The sequence below is a fragment of the Corythoichthys intestinalis genome, chromosome 9 (assembly GCF_030265065.1).
Source record: "Corythoichthys intestinalis isolate RoL2023-P3 chromosome 9, ASM3026506v1, whole genome shotgun sequence".
Taxonomy (NCBI): Eukaryota; Metazoa; Chordata; class Actinopteri; order Syngnathiformes; family Syngnathidae; genus Corythoichthys; species Corythoichthys intestinalis.
In genome coordinates, this window is record NC_080403.1 from 32,831,851 (window position 1) to 32,858,773 (window position 26,923).

General features: G+C 39.5%; 1 protein-coding gene across 4 annotated transcripts in view; it reads right to left on the reverse strand.

The window, feature by feature from the left end:
• sulf2a (sulfatase 2a) overlaps nucleotides 1–26,923 on the reverse strand; it is a 129,037-nt gene that overhangs the window by 66,933 nt on the left and 35,181 nt on the right. The window contains exon 3 of one of the 4 annotated variants that reach the window (XM_057845632.1): nucleotides 26,780–26,867. The exons of the other annotated variants lie outside the window; for them this stretch is intronic. The gene's annotated coding sequence lies outside the window, so the exon portion shown is untranslated. The remainder of the gene's footprint in view (nucleotides 1–26,779; nucleotides 26,868–26,923) is intronic. 4 annotated transcript variants of the gene reach the window in all.

The window sequence follows — 26,923 nt, forward strand, 5'->3', positions numbered from 1 at the left end:
ATCTCTTAAAGGGCTACTGGCAGGTGCCTTTAACACCCCGAGCATCTGATATCTCTGCCTTTGTCACTCCTGATCATTTTTTGCAGTATACTGTTATGGCATTTGGCATGAGGAATGCGCCTGCCACCTTTCAACGTCTTATGCAGCTGGTTCTTGGTGATGTTGCCAAATGCAGTGTTTATTTGGATGATGTTGTGGTCTACTCTGACACCTGGACTGACCACTTGATTACACTGTCCGAGGTTTTCCAACGTTTAGCCTCGGCGAACCTCACGCTAAATCTGGCAAAGTGTGAATTCGGAAAGGCCTCTGTGACGTACTTGGGGAAAGTGGTTGGTCATGGTACGGTTCGGCCCATAAATGCCAAGGTGGAGGCAATTTTGTCGTATCCGACTCCGACCACTCGGCGGGAGTTGCGCCGTTTCCTTGGGCTTGCGGGTTATTACCGATGTTTCTGTAAGAACTTCTCGGTGGTGGTCGCTCCCCTTACTGCTCTGTGTAGCCCGTCAGTGCCCTTCCTGTGGTCTGAAGGCTGTGAATATTCTTTCCAAGCAGCAAAGTCACTTCTGTGCAGTGCTCCTGTACTGGCTGCTCCTGATTTTTCTAAACCTTTTAGCCTCGAGGTCGATGCTAGCTCTGTCGGGGCTGGAGCGGTTTTGCTTCAAGATGACGGTGCTGGAGTTCTCCATCCTGTGTCCTACTTCTCTGCTAAATTTAATAAGCATCAGCTAAATTATTCCACCATTGAGAAGGAGACCCTTGCTATGCTGTTGGCCCTCCAGCACTTCTATGTTTATGTGTGTTCTACTCATTGTCCTGTTTATGTTTATACAGATCACAACCCCCTGGTGTTTTTGGCGAGGATGTCCAACCATAACCAACGGCTGATGCGCTGGGCATTGTTAGTACAGGGTTATAACCTTGTGATTAAACACAAGAAGGGTGTGAACAATGTTGTGGCCGATGCCTTGTCCAGGTCTGGTGACTAGTTGGCACTTGGGAGATAAGTGGGTTTATTTCATTTATTTTTTTTTCCCCTAGGTGTGCCTGTTGCGGCCTCTGGTGGCTGCTTGGCTGCCTTTAGGGGGTGCTCCTGGGTTCTGGGCTCATGGGGTCGTGTTGGGACCGTTTGTTTTATGGGTGGGAGTGTTACGGCACTAGGCCGTAGTTCTGTCACTCTCCCTCATTTTCTCTCCCCAGGTCGCCCAGCTGCTGCTAATTGTCATCAGCCCTGTATATAAGACTGGCCGGCCAGCCTGACGGGAGCTGGATACTGCCTGCTGCCAGCTAAACAATTTGGGTTCAGTTATGTTTTTGTTAGTTATGTTGCCAATTATTTTTCTGTAACTACTTGCTTTTGCACATTTGGATTTTTGTTAGGAAATAAAATTGTTTTTTTTTTGTTTGCTACAACCCCCGCTCAGCGCCATCATTTGTACCACGCCCGGCCAAGTTTTTTTTCTCCGTTATGGTGCCGTTGGCACGTAACAGTTGAGAAATACCATATGGTGTTAAGAAAAAGATTAACTACTACCTTTCTTCCCCACATTGCTTCCCACGATGTTTCTAATTGTTGAGAGAGGGATTGTAAGGCTTTAGCCAAATAAAAAAAGGCTCCAAAGGCTGTCAAAATTCACTCTACTCATTTTACGCTGACTTGTAGCTCTATATATAGGTAAAACGGCGCCATTATAGATTGAACGTGACAATGCGTGAGTGGGTCGTGCAGCGCATGCGTTAATTGCGTTAAATATTTTAACGTGATTAATTTTTTAAAAATTAATTACCGCCGTTAACGCAGTGCTTCTCAATTATTTTCTGTCACGCCCCCCCAAGGAAGATGTAAATGTTTCGCGCCCCCCCCAAACTCTCTGCCGCCACTGTAAATAGTATCATTTGTCTATAAAATTACTATTATAAATACGCATCTGCCTAACATTGTGTCCTTTTTTTCTAATAAAGAAAAAAAGTAACATAGATCAACTTATAATAAAGTATAACTTTATTAACATTGTTTTGTTTGTAACAGAGAATACTTGACGTGCATCAATTTGCCTGAATTAAAAAAAAAAAAAATTCACACCCAAACTAAAAAATACACTCAAGGTACATTTTTGACCATTTGATACAGAAAAATAAAATGTAATAAAATCAGTAAATAATACCAAATTAAAATTGATTAGAAACATTCACCCATGAGGACAATGTGCCAAAAAATTTGACCGAAAAAACAAATCTGAATAAAAGGGGGGGGGGAAGTGTCCTTGGACAGGACAGTTTTTATTTTTGCTGCTCACAGTATTTGCCTCCTTTGCAATGGTGTGGAGTTATTTTGCAATTAGCATGCTAACAATGCTCACTGGCTTACTGATATAACACTGACAAAGCAGGACGATTGTTGGCAATATTCGGCACGTTTTCACTGAAAAAATTAAGCGGCTTAACAATGAGATTGGGGTCTAATGTCTTTAAGTGGCGTCTTAATTGATTTGGCTTCTTGCTGTCTGCTATAATTATTTTTAGACACAGTAGACAGTGGTCTTTCATCATCACCCACTGTATTAAAAGTCAAAGCTAAAAGGCAAACGGCACGAAAAAAGCGCATTCACGGCGGCCGAGGTAGAACCGTAGGTGAGGGCAGTCGTCGTGACGATCCCAAGCCGAAAATGGCACTTCTCGGGCGGCGACGTGAGAACCGGACAAGACAGTGGGTCGCTGCGTGAGTGAGTCCGGTCGGAAAACGGCTTTCGAAAACGGCGGTGGCACACTGCTCTTCATATCTGTTGTCTGTGTGTGCTGAGTGCTCTTCCTTAGTTCAAAAATACTGCGCGCACTCTGAAAATGAGAGCGCCACTGCCACCTACTGAGTGGATGTGCAAGTACACTTTATTCCAGTACGGCAAAAAAAAAAAAAACCCAAAAAAACCATGTTCCCCGAGGTCACATGCGCCCCCCCCCGGCATTGCTCTGCGCCCCCCCTGGGGGGCGCCCCACTATTTGAGAAGTACTGCGTTAACGTGATAAATTTGATAGCCCTACTTTAAGCCAAAACTAAAGACGCTGGAGGAGCGTAAGACATTTTGTAACGTTAGATAGCAATTAGAAAACGATTCAATTAAAAAATATACATAGTGTATATTAAAAAAATGCACGTCCGATATTTTTTTGCCGATTCCGATACTTTGAAAATGACGTGATCGGACCCAGTCGATCGGGACATCTTTACTGTTAACCATAACCCGAAATTCAGAAGTTTTGACATTAGGCTTAATCTTAGAGTTAGCGGGGTTTAATTGGTCGGTGGATTTGATTTCAACAAATTCCAAGCAGTTTGTCAGATATTTGTTAGTTTCAGGGCTCCGGAGCGGCTAAGTTAGCACAAAATTCTGATATTCCCCTTTACATAAAATCATCGGAAAGTCAATTACAGGTGATGACATTTTTCTGTTGTCATTCTTATGTTGAGGCGGCAAAGGGAGAAAAATGGGTAAAAAGTAACTGACAGATTACTTTTAAAGTAACATAGTTACTTTGATAATGAAGTAATCAGTAAAGTAACTAGATTACTTTTTTGAGGCGTAATCAGTAATTAAATTACTTTTTCAAGTAATCTGTGACAACACTGCATTCAGTGCAAATGTATTTTCTTTTTGTGGTGTATAGTTTTCCTGATCCTGAAAATGCTGTGTGGAATGTGCTGTTTGGGCACTCAGTTAAGAAGGGAAGCAAATTAGGTGCTTAACACATCGTTAATCCTGCAAGGAGTCTGATGACTCAACAGTAAAAGTGAAACTGTAGAATGCTGTGGTTGACATGAATAGTTTACCGTAATGTTAAAATGTCATCTCTTTAACTTTTATAAATCAATCAGGGTACTTTGAAAGAAATCTTGCAAACATATAACAGCAAGGGGAAATCAACATTCATATGAAATAGTTTTTAACAAATTCATAAGAATCTGCCTGTATAAAAGAGCTTAGGTGTCGGGCTTATTGCACACTACCCAGCAACCTTGTTCAGAATTGATTGAGGAGCAGCAAATCCCTGCTGATGCGATACACTTTAATAAATCTTTCCTAGAATAGTGGAAGCTGTTACAACAGGATATTACTAGCATGCCAAAGGTTTTGGAGATTGCAGCAAAAAGGGATTCATGAGTGGGTGTTCCAATTCAACTGAGAAGGAACATTTTTGATCTCATGGCATAAATTATATTTATAGAGACTTAATAGGCAGGTAATAAGGAAGACAATAAAAAGCAATAAATCTACTGGAGCTCCTCTGCATGATCGAATTCTGCCCTATCGCCTTCAAAATAACAAAAAAAACAAAACCCTAACCCTTCAGTTCATCAACTTAACTCATTTGCTCCCAACAACGTATAAATACGTTCTATTTTTAATTGTTTCAGTGTGACTACGACGTATTCATACGTCTTTTACGTTTTTTTTTTTCATAAGAGACATCTCTGGGTTCTGATTTAACTGAGCTCCAAAGCACAAAGCTGAAAATCCATTTTAAAGCAATAAAAATGGCCACTGGAGGGCAGTAGCGCATTTGGTAAGACCCGCAACCCGATTCAACCAACGGTCGGGCAGCACGACCGGGGAGCCGGTGGAAGGATGCCAGGCGGCGGACGACCGAGCAGAACAACCGAGAGGACGTCTGGGATGCCAGGCGCTGGACGACCGAGCAGAACAACCGGGACCACCAGTGCAGCGGACGATGTCGTTGAGTCCGTGCTGCTCGCCGAACAAACCCCGCAGAGAATCAAAAGAAATTCATCTTTATGAGACAGGCGGCGATGAGGGAAAAGTTAACCCGGCTGTCGCGGCAACAACAGCATCATCTCTCAGTTAGGTATGTGTAAATAAATTGTTACTTTGCTATCAAAAGCTCTATTTGTCTTGTTGTTTATGGTATTTTGTAAAAGGAAAACATTATTCAGATGTTTGGGATGCAACTAAAGCAACAACACAAAAAAAATAGCTGTGTTAAAGTCAAAGTTATGTTTGAAATGTATGCTTTCACAAAAAGCTCAATTTCTCTGTTATTTTCATCAGAAATTGGAAAATTGCTCAAACTAAGGTTTTTTTTTAATGCTGATTTCTAAAGAATGGAAAAAGATATGAAGTTACTTTTTTCCTGCTGAAAGAAGAAAGTCTCATCTTTCTTTGTTCCTCGTTCTTTCTCGTTCCATGTTTATATAGCAATAGAACAGAATTTTCTGTGGGCCTTGCAAAATCAGTCAAAGTCCAGTAAAACGGCCAGGAGCAAAGGGCCTTGCTCCGGTGAAAATGGCTGGGAGTGAATGAGTTAAAGGGCAACTGAACAGCTTTTCAGGTTTCGGTGTAATTTTACGAAGATAAACTCTGAATGAGTTCGTCAAAACAACCATGTCATTTTTAACGTATTAAGGGTGAGTTATGCTTCTGCAGCGGACCTATGCTGTCAAGGTAGACCCAATTTACGACCCTCCGCTGTAGCCGTAACGTGCACATTCACAAAATCCTGACTACGCATCCCGTCAACGCGTGGTGACGTGATGCAAATAGACTGTAATTGGGGCTGAAGGTCAGTGAATGCATAAAAAAATGGAAGAACCTCTGAGACGAGTATGTGTGTGTTTGGAAGCGAATGGCCACACGAAGCGGTGACCCAGCCGGCCAAAAACTGCCAGATTTTTTATCACTTTGTTTTATTTTTGGTTGGTGCACTTTATCATTTATTTTGTATATATTCATACATATACTTCAAGTATATGAAGAATAAAGCACAGGTTTGGTGTTATGAGTTGTTTTGTTTAACTTTCAACAACAGTTTCCACACTTGATACATCATCACTGATTGACAGTGCCTCGGAACCCCATTTCGTTTTGCCATGGCACAGTTCCTTGAGGTGACTGAAAGAAAGCCATCAGGTCATTTCGAACAACTTTTTAGTTGAAGTAATCGCTTCCTGAATGTGACGGTACTTTTGCTGTGCATTGTCTGGTGCAATAGCAAGGGCTGTATACGACGCAATAGGTCATCAAACCGGTCCGTCGACATGCGAAAGTAGCGAAAGTGCATTTCCGCATCGAGACGCAGTGGGAAAACCAGTGTTGTAAATTTGTCGTTTCTCAACCTAGACTGGTTTAGTGGTCGGACAGACCACCTCCGCAACCGTCTTCTGCGTTGCCTACACCTCAACATTTGTATGATCAACATTTGTTGTTCAATGTTGATAAGCTGAAGAGCCACATCCAAGCGTTCCATCTCCGTTGGCATTGTTGTTTCACTGGAAGAAAACTAGAGGAAGTCCCCCAAAACCGTACAAACACAACGCAACATCTCTCTAGTGGCTTGGCGGGGAATTACAGAGAAACGCGTTCCCTTGCCGCGGAACTTCGAATGCTCATTGACGCCGTAGGGTTTACATCGTTGCTACGCCGTCACCGCAACGCAAAGCATAACTCAGCCTTAACTGCAAGGATAATTTGCGTTATTTTTTTTTTTTTTAGTTTGTTTGCATTCCGTTAATAATCCCTTCCCAAACCCGGAAGTGTGACGTAAATTCCTGAACGCAACGTAAGACTATCCACAGCGAGCAAAGCAGCAGCAACGATATCAGTGATATAAGTAACCATTCAGGATCGGGCTTTCGTGGCGCTAATGATGGTAAAGGCTCCCAGGAAAGATGATCTACAATTAATCCCTACATGTTTGAACCTGAGGCGTCAGATGACGACGATTTACTCGGCATAGCAGATGTTGGTGATGATGCCGCTTGGCAGCTCGACACTTAACAAAAAGGAAGAATGGAAGGCATTTAGCATCGTGATTTCTCTCTGAACCTTTCTTACCCCAGCCATTCTGATATCATCAGTAATTGCAAAAACATACGAGTAATTATATACTGTATAGGCCTGAATATAAGACGGTGTTTTTTGTATTGAAATAAGACTGAAAAAGAGGGGGTCGTCTTATATTCGCGGTCTAGACGTTATACCCATTCACGACGCTAGATGGTGCCAGATATCATTGAAGCGATGTTCTGTCATGACTGATCTCAGTTGCTCTCCCCATTCACGAAGCTAGATGGCGCCAGATATCATTGAAGCCATGTTCTGTCATGACAATTCTCAGCTACTCTCAAGTTTAACCAGTTTGCATTATTTAATTGCAATGTTTTTCCTTATTCAGATTTGTTTCAAGACTACAGTTAGTTATACTTCACTTTGATGGTTAATGCAGTTATTGCAATTTTGTTGTTTTATCACAATAGATTGATTTATTTACATTTCAAAAACCAGAAGCCATTCATTTACGAATGTGATTGCACTTTAGTTTACATATTTAAAGTTCAGATATTAAATTTGAATGAGGCAAAATAACATGCTTTTTCTCTCACATATATTGTTATAATCATTTGTTTCAGATGTACTGTAATTATTTTCTGTATAAAAATTAATTTGCTGTTCAAGTTTTTTTTCAAACTGGAGTCTTAAAAAAGAGGGTGTCGTCTTATAATCAGGGCCGTCTTATATTCGGGCCAATACGGAATATAAGCAAAATTCTTTTAAACATGGAAATTAGGGAAGAATACCATTATGAAACATCCGGATCAACCTGTAATTGCAAAACCATTAAAACTGTCCAAATAAATCATGTCAATATTTTGTACATAGTAGATTTGCTACAATTTAAGACCTTGGACTACACTAAAACATAGAAAATACAGTAAATACTAATAATGCCCATGCGCAACTCTGTGATCTACAAGGTCCATTATCTTTAAAATGGTTTTGACTCTGTGAGATGGGATGCTGGGTGAGGAGTTTACTGGCAAATAAAAAGGCGAGGATGAGAGTGAGCGAGAGAGACATCAAGAAGGGAAAGCCAGAAAGACATCAAGGAGGGAAAGCCAGAAAGAGGTGGTACAGAAAGTAAGTATAATGGTGTGTAGAGTACAAGGCCCAGTAAAGATATGTTCCCTAGAGAACAAAAAGCTGTGACAGATTCCCTTTGTCTATTCTGTTGACTATAAATGTTCACCAAACACACACAGACACACATACAATAAAGCATGCAGTAATGCTGTGTATCAGACATCAAATCTTCCTCTGACAAAAGCTAAGGACAAGAGTCAGACTAATTGTCTGTGAATGTGCAGGATATGAACAGTGGTATTATTCAGCCCAGTATTGGGCCATCACACACCCGCTGACTGCCTTTTGTGTCTCTCCCAGACAGAGCAGAATCACTCATCTAACAAAAGTGAAGATGTTGTTGGATTGCAGCCACATCCCATATAATCCATGTTTTTTTTTTCGGTCACTGAATTCATACTTCACATCTGACGACACCAGTTTAGGACAATCAAACTTCTCTGTATCCAGCAGCAACCAAGTGGCATGCTAGCGTGGTGGTCCCAAAGAAAGGTCCTCATCAAGGTCGTGACATTTAGCCCCCCCTCCCTTGCAACTCAGTGGTTTGCTTCATGAGAGCCCAAAGAGAACACAGAGGTATAAGCGAAAACACAAACAGACCCACGATTGTCCTTTACTTGGGGTTAACCCCCCTTCCCACCCATTACCTCCGTGGATTTAGAAGGAAGAAAAAGAGCGCCGGTCAATGGCGTTTTGTAAATACGTAACTGTTTTCACATCAGAATGTTTTCTCTCTACGTGTTGATAGTATATTCGCCTGCTTTGCAGTCTGCTCATGTCCCTGCCTTTCCTGTCCTATTGTGGTTTCGATAAGGAGCCATTTGTGGCACCTCTGACAGAGTGCCCCAGTGGTCTGCTCCTTAGAGACAGGGGTTGGCAGTTGAAACAAGTGAACAGGCTAGTGGACAGGACAGCCCGCTGAGTGATGGCTGTTCCTTATTGACATGTACTAACAACAGGCAAAGACCCCCTGCAATGAATCGCACCTTGGTCAAATGGATTACAAATTAGTCTACGCTTATTGTTCCGCTGAAACTATCACCAACATGTCTAACATTGCACCGCTAGAAAGTACCATATTTTCTGGAGTATCAGTCACACTTTTTTTCATAGTTTGGCTAGGCCTGCGACTTACAGATTTATACTAGGGGTGTCAAACGATTAAAATTTTTAATCGAGTTAATTACAGCTTAAAAATTAATTAATCAATTCAAACCATCTCTAAAATATGCCATATTTTTCCGTAAATTATTTTTGGAATGGAAAGATAAGACGGATATATACATTCAATATACTGTACATAAGTAGTGTATTTCTTTATTATAACAATAAATCAACAAGATGGCATTACCATTATTAACATTCTGTTAAAGCGATCCATGGATAGAAAGACTTGTAGTTCTTAAGAGATAAATGTTAGTACAAGTTATAGAAATTTTATATTAAAACCCCTCTTCATGTTTCGTTTTAATAAAATTTGTAAAATTTTCTATCAAAAAATAAACTAGTAGCCCGCCATTGTGGATGCCAATAATTACTTACACAATGCTCATGAGTGCTGAAGCCTATTAAATCAGTCGCACCCAAGCACCAGCAGAGGGCAGCAAAACTCCGAAAAACACAAGTACACCTTTCACTCTGCTGTCATTTTAATCTGTTTGAGCGGGGCATTTGTGCGTTAATTGCGTCAAATATTTTAACGGGATTAATTTAAAAAATTTATTACCGCTCGTTAACGCGATAATTTTGACAGCCCTAATTTATACACAATGTTGCTTTAGCCTTTAGAAGTCTATGCTGAATGATAATCACACACTAAATGTACTCATCATGTTAGCATAGCATTCGCGTTAGCATATATATATATTTTTTAATTTACATACAGTTCGTGGCTTCTCAGTGGGTTTCATTGAAAATAATGTACAGTGAACCCTCGTTTTTCGTGGTTAATCGGGACCAGAACCCGCCGCGATAAGTGAAAAACTGTTTTTTTGGTGAGAGTTCAATCATAGACTTCATAATGATATTGATGGGTCACATTCCTGCCACACTTCGCCACACCTTCAAGTAGGGGACTGTACTACACTCCGCTTCAGTCGGTCGCAGTTATTCTCCAACGCCGGATTTGGGTTGAAAAAGTACGAAAGCTGTACCGCATACAAACAGGAAGGATTGTCTCAGGAGTGATTTGTTCGAGGATTCAAGGTAATTATTATATCTTTCGTACCATGTATGCATTTTGAAACGTGAAAAAAAAAAAAAAAATCAATGGGAGAAATTAAGTGCTACGTCATTGGCGTCATAATTCTCAATATTTAAGTAAAATAAATGCTAACTGCCCGTTTTTTTGTTGTTGCTTTTAACCAAGAATCCAGACTGTTTTACGTCGATATCTATATATAATTCAGGGATGTAAGCAATTATTCCCAAATATTTCAATGTGAAAAGTAGGGCTGTCAAACGATTAAAACTTTTAATCGAGTTAATCACAGCTTAAAAATTAATTTATCGTAATTAATCGCAATTCAAAATAGCTCTAAAATATGCCATATTTTTCTGTAAATTGCTGTTGGAACGGAAAGATAAGACACAAGACGGATATATACATTCAACATACTGTACATAAGTACTTCATTTGTTTTTTACAACAATAAATCAACAAGATGGCATTAACATTAACATTTTGTTAAAGCGATCCATGGATAGCAAGACTTGTAGTTTTTAAAATATAAATGTTAGTACAAGTTATAGAAATTTTATATTAAAACCCCTCTTAATGTTTTCGTTTTAATAAAATTTGTAACATTTTCACTCAAAAATAAACTAGTAGCTCACCATTGTTGATGTCAATAATTACACAATGCTCATGGTGCTTAAATCCATAAAATCAGTCGCACCCAAGCGCCAGCAGAGGGCGACAAAACAACAAAAAAACACAAGTAACAAGTGGACATGACACTGTGCTGACATTTTAATCTGTTTGAGCGGGGCATATGCGTTAAATATTTTAACTTGATTAATTAAAAAAATTAATTACCGCCCGTTAACGCGCTAATTTTGACAGCCCTAGTAAAAAGCTCTTTGTGGTGAAAAGGCGGCGCCACAGTGGCTTAAAAACTAGCAGCACATTGGACATATTTACGTAAAATAAATGCTAACTGCCCGTTTCTTTTTGCTTTTAACCAAGAATCGAAATGGTTTTACGTCCATATCTAAAAAGAATTCAGGGATTTAAGCATTTATTCCCCAAAAAATCACTGTAAAAAGCTTTTTGTGGTGATAAGGCGGCGCCACAGTGGCTTAAAGACTAGCAGCACATTCGATATATTTAGATAAAATAAATGCTAACTGCCCGTTGTTGTTATTTTATTTTATTTTTTTTTTTTTTTTTGCTTTTAACCAAGAATCGAAACTGTTTTACATCCATATCTATAAAGAACTCAGGGATTTAAGCATTTAACCCAAAAACTTTCAACGTATAAAGCTCTTTGTGTTTCCACTCGGTCAGCTTTGACGGAGAATAATGCTAGGCCCTCTATTATTCTATTATTCGTGTCCCGTCAATATATTATGAAGTCTATGGTTTGTTGGTATATCATATGGTTCAGTGTACATGTATTTAGCATTGGAAAGAGATACATATAAGCCGTTTTTTTTTTTTTTAACTTAAATTTTTTTTTATTTTTTTACCCAAATTATGATTTAAAAAAACATATATATATATACCTGTCCAACTGCTCGTTAACACTTCATTTCTAATCAGCCAATCACATGGCGGCAACTCAGTGCATTTAGGCATGTAGACAATCTCCTGGAGTTCAAACCAAGCATCAGTATGGGGAAGAAAGGTGATTTGAGTGACTTTGAACGTGGCATGGTTGTTGGTGCCAGAAGGGCTGGTCTGAGTATTTCAGAAACTGCTGATCTACTGGGATTTTCACGCACAACCATCTCTAGGGTTTACAGAGAATGGTCAGAAAAAGAAAGAATATCCAGTTGGCGGCAGTTCTGTGGGCGGAAATGCCTTGTTGATGCCAGAGGTCAGAGGAGAATGGCCAGACTGGTTCAAGCTGATAGAAAGGCAACAGTGACTCAAATAACCACCCGTTACAACCAAGGTAGGCAGAAGAGCATCTATGAACGCACATTACTTCGAACTTTGAGGCAGATGGGCTACAGCAGCAGAAGACCACGCCGGGTGCCACTCCTTTCAGCTAAGAACAGGAAACTGAGGCTACAATTTGCACAAGCTCATCGAAATTGGACAATAGAAGATTGGAAAAACGTTGCCTGGTCTGATGAGTTTCGATATCTGCTGCGACATTCGGATGGTAGGGTTAGAATTTGGCGTCAACAACATGAAAGCATGGATCCATCCTGCCTTGTATCAACGGTTCAGGCTGGTGGGGGTGGTGTAATGGTGTGGGGAATATTTTCTTGGCACTCTTTGGGCCCCTTGGTACCAATTGAGCATCGTTTGAACGCCACAGCCTACCTGAGTATTGTTGCTGACCATGTCCATCCCTTTATGACCACAATGTACCCAACTTCTGATGGCTACTTTATGATAATGCGCCATGTCATAAAGCTGGAATCATCTCAGACTGGTTTCTTGAACATGACAATGACTTCACTGTACTCAAATGGCCTCCACAGTCACCATATTGCAATCCAATAGAGCATCTTTGGGATGTGGTGGAACGGGAGATTCGCATAAAGGATGTGCAGCCGACAAATCTGCACCAACTATGTGATGCCATCATGTCAATATGGACCAAACTCTCTGACGAATGCTTCCAGCAACTTGTTGAATCTATGCCTCGAAGAATTGAGGCAGTTCTGAAGGCAAAAGGGGATCCAACCCGTTACTAGCATGGTGTACCGAATAAAGTGGCCGGTGAGTTATGTAAAAATGTTTTTCAAGTACTTCGAACATAATAATTATGATAAGTTTGAAACATGTTGCTGTCCCACCGAAATACTTTTAAACAAGGATAAAGTAGAAAAATGCTTGTCTTGATTAAATGCTTCATTGAGTGAGTCCACCCAAATCCGCTCAAGTTGCTCACTTACACACAATGAGTTGCCACAGCAACTGTTCAACAAGTTAAAAGATGATTGACGCATGTGGTGCTTTGAAGTTTCGACGTCCAAGCATCAATGGCAAGATCAAACCTTGACGTCCGTCAATCATCGTTAACTTTAATAAGCAACTCCAGTGCGCTGCCAGACCAAGAAGAGCAGCAGGAAGGAGAGTGAGACTATGCGATCGGATCGGGACAGCTCATCATTATTTATTTTATGACTGAAAAAAAATCCGCGATGGACTGAGAACGCGACGTAGCAAGGGATCACAACTTCTTTCTTTTCCTGCTGAGCGTGTATTATCATCACGAAGTTGGAGTTGTCCTTGTAGAATTTTGGGTAACTGTCGACTAAAACTACACATAATTTGGATGAGATTTCGTCGACTAAAACTAGACGAAGATGAACACATTTTGAAATGACTAAAATTTGACTAATACTAATAAGTATTTTCGTCCAAAAGACTAAGACAAAAATTAAAAGGGCTGCCAAAAACAACACTAGTCTATAGTTATCTGAATAACTGTTAATGTTACATTTACAGATGCCATTTTAGTATGTTGTTCTCTATTTTATTGTCATTACTATGATATATAATTTTTGTTCTTGGTCTCTGAGAAAAATGAAATTCCCCATAAAAGCGTGATTTATACTGCATTGGGATTTTTGGCTTTTTGGCTGGCATGACTCATACTCAGGTGCGACTAAAAAATACGGTATATCAAAATGAGAATTTGATATATTCATTTTCTCTGACCAATATAATGGTGGTGACAAGCAATACCACATACACAATCTAATTAGCACCAGCAACAGGGACGTCTTTTGGCTGAGCCATGATTACACCCATCATATATTCAATGGTTGCTTTCCTGTTGAATTATTCACAGAGGAAATCATATCACCGTGTTGACTGGAAGCTACAGTTCAACAACTATAGAAGTGATCACTGGAGACTATGTTATCATTAATTTGACAAAAAACAATAGCTTTGTCTACTTCAAAGCCAGGACGGCTTTCACTAGGACAAATAATGGCCTTAAAACGTTCAATTTATTATACTATACGGCATATTGGCTACCCTAATGTTGTCTTGTCTTGATATTTTATTACAAGGGCTACATAAAGATTGCCTGGCACAGCCAGACGATTCTCTCTGTATTTTTCAAACACTGTGAGAAAGTCTGGTACCCAGCCCATTAACGGCCTCTCGAGCAAGGTACGAAATCAATCCTCCAATCAGATTCATTTATTTGCGTGACGGTTAACGAGTAACGTCACTCTTGCGCGCCGAAAGTTGTCTCTACAACAACACAGATGGCGAACGGGAGAGCCGAGAATATGTTCCAATCCGCGGAAAACCAGTTTTAAATGACCAAAAACACATTGAAACTAGTCATTGACAACAGTCAACATGGCTCAGGCTAGCCATGTTGAATAAACTTCTCCATTCTCCGCTCATGCTAATTACCTGTCGCTTTAACAACGTCACGTCTGCCCGTCAGAAATTGGTCCACTTCGCTGTCTGTTTGCTGTGGCTTGCTCCGCCCTCGGAATTTGATCCGCCGGACAGTCGCCAGACTCAATCGCTGGAACAGCGGTGAGTCTGGTATACCAGGCAAACATAAACGGATTTTCAGGGGGGGCACCCCCCGGTGGCCAAAAAGTGTCATTGCATGTAATTGATTTTCCTGTACAGTATATGATTTTAAAATTAAGAATTCTCCGGTAAAATATTGTCTATAAAAGTTGTAAAGCAATAAAACTGAACAAAAAAAAAAAAAAAAGAACAAAAAAAGACATTTTTTATAATGGGTCAAAATATTTTTTTCGAACCGATCATGTGTCTAGCACCTTAGATGCTCATTTGCTTTGCTTAGCCAAAACCACCCGAGGACCGAAGAGGCGAGATGGATATACAACATTTTTTCAAACCTAAGCTTTCAAAAGCGACAACAACTACTGAGCAAGAACCAAAGATGGAAAATGTGGACCATGAAACGCAAGAGACCACCGTCAAAATGGTGAGCGGAGTTTCAATTTGCCCCACCAAAGACGCTAATTGTACAACAGAGCCACCACCGGTGTCTTGCCAATGTAGTCACCCCCGTTAAAAATTGTGTCCCCTGGCCGCGGGAGTGCGCACACACACATTAGTTATGAGTTATGTGGACTTAAACAATTAATTGAAGCCAGAAAAGAACTACAGTTATATATTTTGGACATCAACGTTTATTAAACTGGAGAAACTCCATACAGGACTTGAATTACAGTAGTAACAGTTATAGGTCATCCTATGGATAAAATGGTGAAACAGTGCCTTTTTTACGTTGAGTACGTATGTTACTTTATACGATTTATGGATATGCCATGTTTCAAAACCTCGTAGATAACATCACCAAAACACGGAAATCAAGCAAATCAGTGCAGCGCAGTGGCTCCGCCCAGGGGATACAATTTTTGACTGGGGTAACTACGTTGGCACGACACCGGTGGGCGTACCACATATATATAATGAATGACAATCTTGGCGAAAAGTATAGCCTAGGCAACCTGATTTGGAATTCCCCTCAAGAATGATGGGAAAACAAAAAAACGCTCATTTTCAACTTATTATTATAAATATTCTTGTAATTTAATTTTATTGCTGACACTGCGTTTCGGGGTCATCAACATGCTGTGCTCCCCCTGCCCCAAAAGTCAAACTTCGCCTATGACGGGCTAGAGATCCAGATAATTTAGAAAACTTTGTAAATATAATTTTGTAAAATCGGAGCCAACGGAAGTGACATCATGGAACGAGCCATCGCCACTTTCTTCTTCTTAAAGGGAGGCCAGGGGCCCCCTGGTGGCCGAAAAGTGTTATTGCATGAAATTGACTTTCCTATATACATAAAAGTTGTACAGCAATAAAACTGCGACAAAAATGAATGAAATGAACCCAAAAATATATTTTTATAATGGGGTCAAAATTATTATTATTTTTTATTTTTTAAATCATTAATTATTTTTTTTCGAACACATCATGTGACGAGCACCTTGGATGGTCATTTGCTTTGCATATAATTTTCAAAAAAAAAAAAAAAAAAAATAGGAGAGGGCAATTTTATTTTTTTAAATGATTTTTTTCTTTGATTGAACATTTTTTGGGGGGGGACTGAAGCAACGTTTTTTGGGATTGAATGATTTAGACACCAATGTCCTGCCCATAATATGGCCCAAACCAGGGGTCGTGTTAACCGAATATTTTCCGTCGTTGACCGATTTTTTAAAACGGTGACGGAAAAAACTGAAGTCCATCTGTCATTTTGACCGGTTGCAATTCACACCCCAGACCACAGGGTGGCGAGTGAGCATATTAATTAGCTATTGTCTCTCTTGATGCATGACGTCGTTGGCCTTACTCTGAAAAATGTCAAGGCAACTGAGTGTCCGAAGTTTCTTCAAAAAGCCCCAAAACGACGATGGTGTTGATAAAAGAGGTGAAAAAACAGGGACTGCACAAGCGGTCCATGCGCACCAGGAGGAAGGTGTAAGACTCCGTTCAGGCCACAGCAGGTGAACTGTGAACTGTTTTTGTCACTGCGGAGAAAAAGTTACATATTCATCTGCTTGATGTGTGATGGCACGGTGTGGATTCTCTGTTAAGCTTGTTCGGACAGAATATTAATTTAAAATGAATGAAAACTAAATACTATTGAATATGTTGAAGCGGTATGCAATGTTAAGAGTCTTGTTAGCTCGAATTGCTGTGTCCAGCCGCTGTAGCTCTGCTGCTCTCTGTGAACTCTCTATTCAAGCCGGAACGCGCGCGGCTCTTAAGTGTCTCTGTCACGTGACTGTGTCGTAGCCGGTAATGCGCTCGGCCAAATGCACACACAAGTACGGAAGGTGAATTATGCCAAACAAAGGGTCACCACAATGTCATTATCATCATTTAAAAAATTTAAGTGACGGGTAAAAATAGATTATGACCGGATTTTTATGACCCTGTCAGTCAAAATGACAGACAACGAAAAAGTCTAGCGCAACCTCTGGCCCAAACACAAAAATGCTTCGATCAAAGAAAACTTTTTTAATGAAAAATTAAGTGTTCAAATGCAAAATTTTCAATCTCAAATATTTTTTCGCATTCAAAAACGTTTTATATGATTGAATTTTTTTGGGGATTGAAGTGATTTTTCTTTTTGAAAATATATATTTTTTTAAGCAACTTATTTTTTGATTGAATAATAAAGACAAAAACGTCCTAGCCGAAATGTGGCCCAAACACAAATCGACATTACTTCAATCAAAAAAAAAAAAAAAAAAATTAAATCAACAAAAAATAGCTTTCATGTGCATTTTTTTTTTAAGTTTCAAATTTATTTTTGCAAACACTTTTTTTTTTTTTTTAATTGAATACTTTTTTTTTAGTTGAAAATATAGATTTTGATTGAAGCAACTTTTTTTTTTTTTTGAAGCAACATTTTTTTTGATTGAATAATAAAGACACAAATCTACCTCCATATGGCTCCGCCCAGGGGATACAATTTTTGACTGGGGTAACTACATTTGCACGACACCAAAGGGTGTACCATTTTCATTGGATGACGATTTTGGCGAAAAGTATTGCCTAAGCAGCCTGATTTAGAATTCCCCTCAAGAATGATGGGAAACAAAAAACGCTCATTGTCAACTTATTATTATAAATATTTTTGTTCGTTAATTTTATTGCTGACACTGCGTTTCGGGGTCATCAACATGTTGTGCCCCCCCCTCCCCCGTCCAAAAGTCAAACTCCGCCTATGATCGTAAACAATGGAGGCGAATGGTACAGACACGGCTTTCCTGCTGCTCTTTTTACAAGTGAAAGAGCTTGTAAATTCTACGCTTGAATATGTCCGGCGAAGACATCGAACAACACTGAAAAATTATAAGCTTCCGGTTCAGAGGTTACCCGCACGGACGATGATGTCACACACGAGGCTGCTCCTTTTTAAGCTGGAGCCCCTTTATAGGAGCGTTGCGTTTATAAACGCACCTTAAACATAGTGCGTACAGGTATAAAATATTGGCCAAATTACAATGGAAAAAAAATATCCGTCTAAGTGTAGACATAGCTTAGTCTGTTTGTTTTATAATTTTATGGGATGGTGAAGGTCTGATGGTACAATCAGCATGATCTCATCTTGTGTTAAGCATACCGGTGGGAGTTGGGGTGAGGGAGGCAACCCGTCCTTTACTTTTGCTCTCCACCCATTCGCTGTTCTAACCCCCATCCTCGCTAGCTAGTTTTCTGTGGGACCTTTTGTCAAGGGATTAATGGGGTTTTAGACACGCACACACTGTTCTATCACTCCCCTATTTGAACCACACAGGAGGTTAAGATTGGAGCACAGAGGTGAGAACTCACATTACAGAGATTTTTTCTGCTAGGTTGCTTGTATTTCCCACCATGTGTTCTGTACAAAAAAACCGATGCATTCAGTGTGGATTTTCCAGCAGGAATTTGTGGGATGTATCAAAACCAGGGGAAGGTTCCCCCTACGTGCAGCACCTAAAAAGCTCAGTAGGTAGGTATTTGAAAGATGTGAAGCGCCTTGAAATTCAACAAAATACCCTTAGATGAAAGTTCAGCATATGTGTGGTGCTACAGTCAAATCACAAAGCATGTCTCTTACTGCAAGAGCGCATTGGTGCCTTTCCTACAGGTCAGTAGCTATCTTTCTCTCCTCCACCATGAGACAGCTGCCCAGACGGCCCATCTGTCTGTCCTGACCTGTGTTTGGAGACCATGGGGGGAGCCTAAGTGGCCCACAAAGGGGGTTCTTGGCATCTTGCCTACCTAGAAGTGACAGTGAGGCTGCCAGCAGCTTGCCAAACATCCCTGTAGGACTGTGGCGTTACAGTATTGATGTTGTATAGGGTTGCAGTGGCCTTGGCAGCCTTTTAATGAGAGCTTAGATTGATCAGATGGTTAGTCAGTCCTTCTTCCTTTACTGCAGATGCTTCTTATCAGTTGTTTGTTGTTTGTACAGGATTGCCTGCCCTCTCATGTGTAATGGAGGGTGAAAAATTAAAAGATTTATGAATAAATGCGAACTACTCCGCTGAAAGCGGATGCTGATCACACAATGTCAAAAGATATGATGCTGTTTAGATGCAACGTATAGATTTTATAAAAATAATAATAATACAGTGATCCCTCCTAACTTCGCGCTTGAAACTTCGCACCCTCAGTCCATCGCGGATTTTTTTCAATTTAAATAAATAAATAAATGAATAAATATAGTATTTTATAGATCTGTCCATCACTCTCGCTCCTGCCGCTTTTCTTGGTCAGGCTGTGCACGGAAGCTGCTTATTAAAGTTTACGATGATATTACAGATATTAGGTTTGATCTTGCCAGAGATGCATAAAGCTTCAAAGCGCCATATACTCCAATGATCGTTTAACTTGTTAAACAGTTGCTGTGGCAACTCATTGTGTGTAAGTGAGCAGCTTGAGCAGATTACTATATTATACTATATATTAGTATAACATAATGAAGAATTTATATATATCTACACTATCATACACTTCATAATATATTGACGGAACACAGGGTGCGGGGCCAATTAACAGGGGGCCTATCTTTGTCAAAGCTGACCGAGTGGAAATGCAGACAAAAAGCATTATATGTTGAAAGTTCTTGTGAATAAATGCTTAAATCCCTAAATTCTTTATAGATATGGATGTAAAACAGTCTCGATTCTCGGTTAATAGCACACTGCCACACGGAGTGTGACCCATCAATATCATTATGAAGACTATGGTCTTGGTCAGTGAGTGCACTGGATGTGCTTATTAAAGTCAACGGTGGTTGACAGACGTTAAGGTTTGATATAGCCAGACGCATAAAGCTTCAAAGCACCGCATACGTCAATCATCGTTTAACTTGTTAAACAGATGCTGTGGCAACTCATTGTGTGTAAGTGAGCAGCTTGAGCGGATTTGAGTGAACTCGCTCAATGAAGCATTTAATAAAGACAAGCATTTTTGTACTTTATTCCTGTTAAAAATAATTTGGTGGGACAATAACATGTTTAAAACTTATAATTATTACATTTGAAGTGCTTAAAACATGTATTAATATATATACAGTTAAATATATGTTTTTTATTATATTTGGGAAAAAGTGAAAAAAAAAAAAAAAAGATGTCATATGTATCTCCAATGCTAAATCTGAATAATTACATAGAAAAAAAAAACAAACTTTTTGCGGGGGGTAGTGTGGGCTCTACGTCGCGTTTTTTCACTTATCGTGGCGAGTTCTGGTCCCCATTAAACTCGAAAAATGAGGGATCACTGTATGTAAGTGATTAATGAATAAACACTTACCACAGAAACTTTTACTTCATGGTTTACAACCTGATTTTTCACAAAGCATCAAAATAAGTGTCAGAAGTTTTCATCTTTCAATAAAGTGTACCAGCTGAGTACTTGTCAAACTTCATCTTCTCACCATCTTTGGCCATTTTCTCTCATTTAAAACTAACCCCCCGCCCACCAAAAAAAAAAAAAAAAAAAAAAAAATTTGATGTTTTCAACAATTCTAATAGGATCTCAAATATCTGTCACATGGACGGTCAAAAACCTCAATTTACAATTTTCGACTACATTGGTCTCGACTAATCGACTAATTGTGGTTTTGGTGGAATCACGCACTAATATTTTTGACAAAACCTCAATTGAATTAAGAGATTTTACAAAATATGTACACAACAATTGTGTACACTTGCAAAAAGTGAAAAGCTTAGCATTAGACATGTCCCGATCGATCGATCGGGTCCGATCACATCATTTTCAAAGTATCGGAATTGGTGAAAAAATATCGGCCATGCCTTTTAAAAAAAAAATTTTTTTTTTTTAATTAAATCGTTTTCTAATTGTATTTATCGTTACAGACATATTATGTTACACTCAGCCTTTGGAGCCTTTTTTTAATTGGCTAAAGCCTTACAATCCCTCTCCCTACGATTAGAAATATCATGGGAAGCATTGTGGGGAAGCAAGGTGGCAATTGATCTTTTTCTTAACACCTTATGTTATTTCCCAACGCAGAGAAGATATATCAATTGGTAGCACTACGCACAGTCATTGTTCCACTTCCCATCATTCATTTGGGCATGGCTACAGTATCATTTACTGAAAGCTCAACAAATACACTAGATGGCAATATTTAGTCACAATATACAAAGTCACAAGTCTTTCTATACGTGGATCCCTCTCACAGAAAGAAAGTTAATAATGTAAATGCCATCTTGAGGATTTATTTTCATAATAAACAAATACAGTACTTATGTACTGTATGTTGAATGTATATATTCGTCCGAGTTTTATTCATGTTTTTCTTAATGCATTGCCAAAATGTATATGATTGGGAAAAATTATCGGGAATGATTGGAATTGAAGCGGGAGCAAAAAAAAAGCAATCAGATCGGGAAATATTGGGATCGGCAGATACTCAAACTAAAACGATCGGGAGCAAAAAAACCTGATCAGAACAACCTTACTTAGCATATTTATTCAGTTTGACATTAATCCATTGCTTGATTTTATGACTTATTATTAATACTATATAACTTCCATTCATACTGTATGTGGATGACAGAAATGTTACCTAAAACTGTGACTGTACATTAAAAAAAGTATTATTAAGGTGTTATTACAAAACTAAAACGTCACTGTTGCAGTTAATGTAAAATACTATTAGACTGGGTTACCCACATTGTCTATAACACAGCTACAGAAGTCAGCATGTATAAAAGAGTCAGAGGGATGACAGAAAGAGAAAGAAGGCTGTTCAGCCTGTTCTTCCACTTCACCTTTGTGTCCCTCCATTCCAACTGCTTCCCTGCACAGGCTGACAACAGGACAACAGCAAATGTCTTTGGGACTCCCATTAGCCCTCTATTAGGCTGCTGTCAGAGACGAAGCCAACTGTCACCCCTCCTGCGGTTGCCATCATGACCCCCCCAGTCAGACTGCAGCCCCCCCGGGATCCATGGCAGAAAAGTAGCGGGACGGAGGTAGAAATGAAAGCCCTGTTTGCTTCTCAGGGGAGAGGACATTGTGATTACTTTTCTGTGGCCTTTAGTACCGAATCCACCCTATGTTCCACAGCTGTGCTGCTGATTGGTCACACTGAAATGAAACGCTCAAGAATGAAATTCTGTGGATTTTCCCGGGTGGAAAAGGTACATGTTGAGATTTTGTCCTCATCCAAATATTAAAAAAACAACAACATTCAACCAGCTCCCTCTCTTCCACCCACATTCTGTGCGTGTTCGCTCAGTCTTTTTCCATTACACAGGACACAGCAGCGGCTTGATCAGCTTTGTCACCCCTGTGTTGTAATTAATGTCAGCGCTACTCTGTTTCCGTCATAGTGCGATTAGCACACCTGTCGACATGCTCTACAACATCAACCTCCTACACCTTATATCACAGCATTCCATCAGCTCCTATGGAACATTAACCATCACGGAACAAAAGATTTAGCATGCTTTCCAAGCAACTGAAGATTAATAGGTACATTTAACCATTTATTGTAGTTCAGATTGAGCAAGGTCAATCATATTCATGAAAAAAAGGACCATGGATGAATGTGTCCTCAATTAACATAGTATAACGCGGGGTCTTTGGTTGCACTCTCCTCCATCAGAGGCATTAAAAATAAATAAGGTGCAAAGTCCATTCGAGAAGCACATAAAATGGCCAGTAAATTCATGGGTTAAGCAGACAAGCGATGGGGATATATTGCCAACATTTTTAACACACGTGATAGCCATGCTTGTTTCATTTGTTGCTAAGTGTGTGCCAGTAAAAGTAATTTAGGCTTAAGCTTAACCCTTCATAGGGCAAGTGACTATTTTTGGTCATTTCAAAAAACAACCTCATAAAAACCTGCCGTTTGTACACGTAGACATTAAGGGTGTGACAAAATATCGATATGCTGTCAAAATTATCGCGTTAACGGGTGGTAATTAATGTTTTTAATTAATCATGTTAAAATATTTGACGTAATTAACGCACATGCCCCGCTCAAACAGACTAAAATGACAGTACAGTGTAATGTCCGCTTGTTACTTGTTTTTTGGTGTTTGGCGCCCTCTGCTAGCGTTTGGGTCCAACTGATCTTATGGGTTAGTACCATGAGTGAGCATGGTGTAGTTATTGACATCAACAATGGCGAGCTACTAGTTTATTTTTTGATTGAAAATTTTACAAATTTTAATAAAACGAAAACATTAAGAGGGGTTTTAATATAAAATTTCTATAATTTGTATTAACATTTATCTTTTAAGAACTACAAGTCTTTCTATCCATGGATCGCTTTAAGAGAATGTTAATAATGTTAATGCCATCTTGTTGATTTATTGTTATAAATACAGTACTTATGTACAGTATGTTGAATGTATATATCCGTCTTGTGTCTTATCTTTCGATTCCAACAATAATTTACAGAAAAATATGGCATATTTTATAGATGGTTTGGATTGCGATTAATTATGATTAATTAATTTTTAAGTTGCAATTAACTCGATTAAAAATTTTAATCGTTTGACAGCCCTGGTACTATTACAAATAGAATTTATACAACACAAAACAAATAAATTATGAGTAAAAATCGGAATAATTATATAATAGTAGTTGTAATAATAAAAATAATCATAACTGTAATAATGTAATAAATCGGGTTCTAATGTGGCGGATGTGTTTTACGTGGTGTACCTCAACGCAACGCTTGGCTGACTTGACAGTGTGAGAGTGGGACTTTTTACTTTCACTTTGTTCAGCTGTGGCGGACAGTAGGCATGTTGTGATGCACAAGTTCTGAAATAAAAGATTAAAAACCTGACGAAGCTGGCGATGTTTCGGCAGTGTTACAATAATAATAATTGTCGCCTTAACTCATAAAGTTTGGCGAACGGAGGTAAGAGGAGAACCGTCGAGATTGTAGACATTCTACAGCCGTATTGTCAAGCATGTTCACTGACGCGCCCACCAAGCTCATATTTTTCTATCATTCCCATCTTCATTCCAAAGGTAAGCCACCTTTTTCCTTTTTTTTCACCACCTGCACTAACATTCTTGGAACCCATGTTCATTTCTCTCACATGAATAATAGGGGTGCACGATATCCATTTTTTCAAACCGATACCGATATCGATAACTTCCTGCTCCTTAAGGCCGATACCGATACGATAACCGATAATATATATATAATTTTTCTATGTATATTCGCCTTAGTTTTTGAATACCCTTAGGTCAAAAATACTAGTGGTTGATTCAGCATACATTTGCCTTTGACCGAACCAGAATGATGACAGAATGATGACATGAACATTATTATAATGAACAAAACAAAGAACAGTTTTGACTTCAAATAAAGTGCCCATATTATTTTTTTCAAATGAATATAATCTCAGTCAATCACAATCAGTCAGTATCATTGACGATGTGTTCCCCCTGAACAATGAGAACTGAAAACAAACATAAACCCAACAGGTATTGTGCTTTGTCAGCAGATAAAACATTTAGTGCAACAGGAAAGGAGACTTTTGTCGTCTTGGGCCATGAAACAACTTTCTTAACCTGGCAATTATACTGTAGAACAGCAAGCCTGTCAATAATCAAAAGGCCTCTCAAGAACTTGTAAACATAACACTGTAAAATGCAAATATTTGCTAATTGTTATAGTAAGGTTTATAACTCAGTGAAGGTAAAATATAGCCTCTAGAACAGAACAAAACTTTGAATACTGGCAAAACAGGAGTGGAAACAAACGCACACATCCCAATCCGAAACTGTGCCAAAAATATTATTAATAGGGCCGATAACATATAGTTATCGGATTAATTGGGATGATGTCATAATTCCCATATCGGACCGATAATTATAATTATCTGAATAACCACTGTGCGTCAGTCTTGTGGGAAAGAAAAACTGCGGCGCTGTCATCAATTGTCGTATTTCGAGCATGTCGTCGGATGTGGAAACAAATGGCGAGTCAAATTTTACATCGGATGTCGAAAAGATCGTGTGTCGAAGCGATCGTACGTCGAGGTACCATTGTATTTAACTCAAGGGTTACTGTAAGTGAGTGTTAACAGAGGAAATCAGAGGGAGGAATTCTAAAAACATTGGATAATGGCGATCTGAAAGTTTTTGAAAAGTGATACAATTTTGCATGATGAACAAGTACAACGCTTTCTGTTGCCAAGCACTTCCTTGCCAGTAACGAGGCGACTGATGACACAGACAATGAGCTGCTTCTGCGTTGGGCCTCAGGAGTCTGCCAAGAAGCCTCTCTGCCTGTGGGGCCACAGGTTGGCGCACTCATAGGGGGTCTTCAGTGGGGTGCTGTCCTGGGCAGAATGCCCAATGTTGACAAAGCCTGGTATCGCCTGCTGTCAGGCCATTATGTGTGCACCATGCGGAAGGAATCAATTAGGCTGAGCTCACAACACAGCACTTTAATATTTGACTTCTAATCAGTGGAGCATGGACGCAAGCTGGCACTTCTAGTCTTGCTGATGTTGAAAATGAGGGTCAGCGAAGGATCGCACGGTGCTCAAAAACGTGTGTCGCATATAACAGCCCCAAACAACGAGCTGCTCTCATTGAAAAAGGGTAAGAACCTCTTGTCCTCACAAGATGTGAAAGCCCGTCAGATCACACTCTTGCAACCAGCTGCGCGGAATGATGCAAAAATAAAACAGCACTGAAAAAATCATGAGCTTAAAAGAAGGCAAGTTGATGTTGTGTTATGTCTACATATGCCAGATAAACTGCACCAATGGAACATTTTTCAGATTGGAATACTTTTTGGTTTTTCGTCACTGTACTGTTGTAGCCTCTGCCAGAGAGCGAAGGAGAAAGGGAACAAAGAGAAAAGGGAATTGTGTCCTCATACTGGGGCATTGAAGACCTCAAAGAGAATAGCTTACCAAAGGCATATCATTCACCTGTCGACTCATGATAGTGTCAGTGCGACAAAAAGAAGAATCAAAGTTCTTAGCCCGCAAGCGACCAGCAAAGTCGAGTCAGCAGGCTTATTTTATTTTCCAGATATAGAGTGAATAAACTATTATCCTATTACTTGCTAAATGGGAAGCTGATCATAACATTGCAATTATTCTTATTCAGTAAATGAACCTGACTGCTGTGTGTTGATTCACGCTAAATGTGAAGAAGAAAAAAATTGATTTTCTCTTTTCACAGGTTCTTTTCTTAATGAACAGGAGATGACGACACACAATTCAGGAACAAAAAAAAAAAAAAAAAAAAAATCATCACCTAAGATAAATAGATTTATTCAGGAAATAAAAATTAAAAGCTGGCTGGCTAGGACTGACGTCCCCGAGTGCCCTTGAGACGATACGCCCCAAGCTCTCAACGCATACGCTTTTTGTTATTTCCAATGTGAATAGACAGGCCCCCATGTTAACCAATAAAGTGGCTCACATGAAAGTGGAATTTGTGAGGCAGCTGTGTTATCTGTTTATGGCCTTGCTTCAGAGAAGAAGCCAAGAGCTGAGCTATTATTATCTGGTCAGAAAGAAAAAATGATATAGTAGAGATAAATGTACCAGGTACTATGAACAAACATATGGGAACAAATCTCACAACAAATGGTTCCAGTCAGTTAGATGCAAAGAAATGGCATTTTCGTGGATTTTGGAGCAATTAGAAGTTTTTTTCCCTCCCAAAAAATAACTGCCCTTAGACTCACCGTCAATTGACGAGACAGCTCCAACGAACGCCGATGCGAACGCCTTCCCGTAGGGGGCCAGCCCAGGCAGAGCGTTGAGGTGGTTTCACTGTGATAAATTCAAACACATGCTGCGTTCTAACGTTGGATTTAGGTGGAAACAGG